This window comes from Carlito syrichta, unplaced genomic scaffold, assembly GCF_000164805.1.
Source record: "Carlito syrichta isolate Samal-C Ts95f unplaced genomic scaffold, Tarsius_syrichta-2.0.1 Scaffold308244, whole genome shotgun sequence".
NCBI lineage: Eukaryota > Metazoa > Chordata > Mammalia > Primates > Tarsiidae > Carlito > Carlito syrichta.
Window position 1 is genome coordinate 187,653 of NW_007252340.1, and position 5,845 is coordinate 193,497.

A 5,845-nucleotide genomic window follows, 5' to 3' on the forward strand; every position below is an offset into this window, starting at 1 on the left:
AAAAAAAAAAAAAACTTTTTTTAGGCCAGGTACAATGGCTCACACCTGTAATCCCAGCACTTTGGGAGGCCGAGGCAAAAGGATTGCCTGAACTCAGGGGTTCGAGACCAGCCTGGGCAACTTGGTAAGATCTTGTCTCTACAATTAAAAGAAATTAGCTGGGCACGGTGGTGTATGCCTGTAGTGCCAGCTACTTGGAAGGCTGAGGGGGAAGGATCCCCTGAGCTCACAAGGTCAAGGCTGCAGTAGCCGTGAGCATGCCACTGAACTCCAGCCTGGGTGACAGAGTGAGACTTTGTCTCAAAAAAAAAAAAATTATTATTCATTTTACAAATGAGGATATATTTGCTTTTTATGTCCTCTTTTTAAAATTAAATTTCATGGTCATATCAATAAATGAAAGTATATATTATCCTTTTAAACAATTGCATAGCAGTCCTTAATTCATCTTCTCCATAATTTATTTAATCCCTCTCTGTTGATGCCCATGTAAGTGTTTCCAAATTCCTGCTGATAAACAATTACCCAGAGGTCATCCTTTTGTATATACCTCTTTTCACTCTTGCTAAATTTTTCCTTAGGATGTATTCTTAAAGGTATAACTCAGGGTCAAAGGATAAGGACATTCAAAATTTAATGCAGTACCAGGCTGTTCTCTGGAAAGCAAAATGAACATAACTACCTGCAGGGCTGGAGTTCTGCTCGAGTGTCGTAGCACTGCTCCGGGAGGTTGAAATGGGCAGAGGTGCTTTTGGAAGGAGTTGAGCCTTTGTCGATGGTGGGGAGAGCGGGGAGGATCTTCCAGGGTACAGGACAACAAAGCCCAGCAAAGGTTCTACAGAGGACTACTTTTGCCATCCAGCATCCTCCCCTCTGGGGAATCACCTTTACTCATTCCATAGCAACCCATTCAGTCCATGAGCTTCAAGTGGTGCTGACCTCACACTTTGCCTCCCCTCCCATCCAGTTGGCTGAAGAGATGACCACATGACCTGAGCCAGAGGAGTCAGAGGACTCCACTCCTGGGGTCTTGGGAGACTGGTTCAAGGACATGTCAACGTCGGCATGTGTCCCCTCCAGGAAGAAGTCTCCTCTCTTGTTTGCCCAGCATCATGTAACACCAGAACTGGCAGCTGTCTCCTCCCAAGCGTGAGGGCTCCTGAGATGCACGTGGGGCTGAGAGATGGAGAAAAGCCCAACAGTGTTTCGGAGAATCAGGAGGTAGCCATGTCAGAAGTCAGCAGGAGTCTTCGCACACCTGTCAGTTACAAGAGCCCACACATTTCTTATGCTTGTTTTCCCTCCAAATTCATTAGAGCTGGACCTGGTGGTGTGTGCCTTTAATCCCAGCTACTAGAGGAAGGATGAGCTGTGGTGGGATAATTGCTTGAGCCCAGGAGCTCAAGGCCACCCTGGGCAACATACCAAGACTTCATCTCAGAAGAAGGAGAAGAAGAAAAAAGTATTGCTGTTTTTCCTTTTACGGAGATAAAATTCACATACACACATGAAAAACCAAATACATTTACATAACACCAAAATAACCACCAGCCATTTTAAAATGTGCAATTCAGTGGCATTTACATTCACAAGACTGTATAACCATCACCTCTTTCCAATTCAAATATTTTTATCCCCTAAAAGGAAACCCCATACCCATAAAGTAATCACTTCCTATTCTCCCCTCCTGTCACCCCTGGCAACCACTAGTTGGCTTCTGTCTCTATGGTTTTACCTATTCTGAAAGCTTAATATCCATGGAATCATATAATACTGATCTCTTGTGTCTGGATTCTTCCATTTAAAATAATGTTTTCAAGGTTGGTCCACAATGTAGAATGTTTAAGTCCTTCATTCCTTCTTAGGGCCGAATACTATTCTACCGCATAGATATACCACCTTTTGTTTATTCACCCATCAAGTGATGGACATTTGGGTTGTTTCTACCTTTGGCCATTATGAATTATGTTGCTATGAACAAGTATCCTGTTTTCAACTCTTTTGGATATAGACTTAGAAGTGGAATTGCTGGATTATATGGTAACTCTGTGTCTATACATTCCTTTTCGAGCTTAAGCTAGAGTGCATTGGGTTTCTGCCCGGGGCAAACGAAGGAGCCCTGACTACTCAGGTCTTGAATGAGAAACTAGCATGGTCAAAGTGAGGAGCAGCGAGGAACATGCTCAGCCTGCAAAGAGTGAGCAAGCCGTGGAGCTATGGGGAGCAGATCCTGCAGGGGCACTGTCTTCAGCAGGAGTGCCATTTGATCAAGCAGCAGAGCCACATTGTGTGGAAGACCCAGGGAGAAGAGGAATCTTAAAGCAGTTCTTAAGCAACTCCAGGTGTGGGAGGAAACGCCCCCTTCTTCCTCTTTTTCTTCCTCCTCCTCTTTCTACCTTTGCAGAGATGAACCACTGGGTAGGAGTCTGGATGGGAAAGACACATTTTCCTTTTTAAATAAGAAGGGTTTTTTTTTACTCCATACCTCCCACAGTGCTGCCAGAGATTGATTTCTCCATTCTGGTGGGCCACAGGTCAGCCCTAGGACCACGTCTGAGGGTGACTGGCCATCTTTAAATATGTCTGTTCCGGCCGGGCTCAGTGGCTCAGCCTGTAATCCCAGCTGAGGCGAGGATTGCCTGAGCCCACAGATTCAAGACCAGCCCGGGCAACTTGGTGAGACCTCGTTTCTACAGTAAATAAAAAAATTTAGCTGGGCATGGTAACGCGCGCCTGTAGTTCCAGCTACTTGGAAGGCTGAGGCGGAAGGATCGCTAAAGCCCAGCAGGTAGACACTGGGGTGGCCGTGAGTGTGCCACTGCACCCCAGCCTGGGCAATGGAGTGAGACTCCAACTCAAAAAAAAAAAAAAATCTATTCTGCCGGGGATTCCAGGTGAGAGGGAAAGCCCTGATCTAGCTTAGAAAAGAGATGGGTAGGGCTTCTGTTCCTGTTCCTTCATTCCCACTGCCAATTCCTTTCTGCACCCCTGATGTTATCGGGTCATTTTTGGGAGATGAAACCAGAACAATTGAAATCCATGTTTCTGCTCATTCTAATTGAACACAGGTTGCGATTTCCTTCAGGATCAGAGTTACCTCCCCACAGTAGAATGTGGTATAGGCAGAAAGGGCTTCCATTCAATTTTCTTTATGTTGAGTGCCTTCTGTGCACTGAGCCAGGTCCTGGGCAGTGGGGGAGGAGGAGATGGGCAGGGCCCTGGAGTGGCTAGCACTAGAAAAATTAATAAAACAAGGCCCTGACCCTGGGGAGCATGCAACTCATTGGAGGAGTACGCAGGTGCTCAGAGGAAGCAGGTGGGGACATAAGGGATAATAGACAAAAGTACAAAAGTAGAGACATCTTAGATCCCTCTAGTAAATATATATATTTTGCTTTTGAGCTGGAGTCTCACTCTGCTGCCGAGGCCGGAATGCAGTGGCACGCTCACTGCAACCACAGCCTCAACTTGCTGGGCTCAGGGGATTCTTCCACCTAAGGCTTCTAAGTAACTGGAACTACAGGTGCATGCCACTACACCCGGCTAATTTTTCTGATTTATTGTAGAGACAAGGTCTTGCCATGTTGCCCAGGCTGGTCTCAAACTCATAGGCTCAGGTAATCCTCTCATCTCTGCCTCCCAAAGTGCTGGGATTACAGACATGAGCCACTGCACCCGGCCTCTAGTAAATATGTTTTATTATTATTATTATTTGAGTTGGAGTTTCAACCTGTCATCCAGGCTGGAGTCCAGTGGCACACTCATGGCCACTCCAGCATCACCCTGCTGGGCTATGGCAATTCTTCCACCTCAATCTTCCAAGTGGCTGGAACTACAGGTGCGCACTACCATGCTCGGCTAATTTTTTTTATTTATTGTAGAGACGAGGTCTCACCAAGTTGCCCAGGCTGGTCTCGAACCTATGGGCTCAGGCAATCCTCTCGCCCCAGCCTCCCAAAGTGCTGGGATTACAGGCTGAGGCACCGAGCCTGGCCAGGAAATATATTTTAAAATTTTAATCAGAGTAATGGAACTGAGGCCTCCTGCCAACAGTGAGACCAACTTGCCAGTCACATGCAGAGCCTCTTGGAAGCAAATCCTGCAGCCCCAGTCAAGCCTTCAGATGACTGCAGCCCTAGCTGACACTTTGGCTACAACCTCATAAGAGACCCTGAACCCTGTCAAACTAATTTACTCCTGAATTTCTGACCCATAGAAACCTTGCAAGATAATATTTACTGTTAAGTGACTACATTTGGGGGTAATTTATTACATAGCAAGAAAGAACTTATACATAATGTTTGCTATTATTTTCTTGGTTTGACATCCCTGAGCAAAGAAGCTGGGAAGGAGATGACTTGACAGAGTTACGGTGTGCTATGAACATGTTTGGTGTGTGTGTGTGTGTGTGTGTGTGTGTGTGTGTGTGTGTGTGTATGTTTAAGAGACAGAATTTCACTATGTTCCCCAGGCTAGACTCAAACTCCTGGACTCAAGCAATCCTCCCATCTCAGCCTTCAGGTGTACCTCAGCACCTGGCTGTGAACAGTGTTAGTAACTAGGACAGCCTTGCTCCTGGATTGTATATAACATGATGGGCTAAGGATCATCTGACCAAGTTACAAAGCTTCCTTTGAAATGAGAAGTTTCACACCAATGTGGAGTGTGCTTCAAAAGTCAGTGGTCTCAGGAGGAGAGGCCTGGGATGGCCGACTTTGCTCACAGGTGACCTCAAGTATTCAGGTAACAAGTATTACCGTGAGAGCAGTGGGGCTACAGTCCTGATGTCCTTCCCCAGCTGGGAACTGATTGAGCACTTTCATTAGAAAAAGCAGGTCCCAGTCTCAGGTCATTTGCGTCTGGCTCATGCTTCAGGGTGTGGAAGCTCAGCTCTTCCTGTGAAAACGAAGTAAAACCCTCTGCAGTATTTCTCAACAAAACAGGCTTCCTTCCCTGTCACCAGGAGCTGGACGGAGCTGTGGGGCACATGACAGTTGTGTTTCATCAGCTAATGTGAGCACATGTCCAAGAAATCCCCGCCCCCTACCCTCTCGGTACCTGAGATTCTGGGAAATGAGCTCTATTTTCAGCCTCTGGGTTTTCCTTGTCTTTAGGAGCACTGAACTCTTGAGAAACAGGAGTCCACTGGGGAGCTAAAAAAGAGGAAGAGGAAGATGAAGTAAGACCCACTCACCCCCCAAGAAGACAGTTCTCAGCCTGAGGACTCTGGAAAGCTTTATCAAAAGTCCTCTCAGGACTGGGCATGGTGGCTCATGCCTGTAATTCCAGCATTTTGGGAGGCTGTGACAGGAGGATTGCTTGAACCCAGGAGTCTGACACCAGCCTAGGCAACATAGCAAGACCCTGTCTCTACAAAAATAATACAATTAAAATCCTTTTAGCAAGCACTCCTTGGAGACATGGACTGTCTCTGGGAATTCTTTTGGTAGGGTTTCTCTCAGTGACTGAATTGTCAACCAATTTGTGCTGCTTTCCTTGTAAGTAGTTTTGATATAAAACACTTCGAGTGTTTTAACACTTGTATTTTTTGCTACTTGTTCTTTTCTTTTATAGTTTTTCTGCTTAGAGACAGATTTTCAGCATTATCTACCTCTCCAGGGCTATACAGAGAAACAGTTGAGAAATGACAAGTTTCCCATTTTTCCATATCCCTTGGGAAGAAAGGACAGAACACTTGGGTTTGAACTTTTTAGGACCACTTGTTTACATGTCTTCCCATTGATAGTCAAGGAAACAAATCCAGTCAGCCAGTTTCTGTTTTTTGTTTTTTTGAGTTGGAGTCTCACACTGTCGCCCACACTGGAGTGCAGTGGCCGCTCCCGGC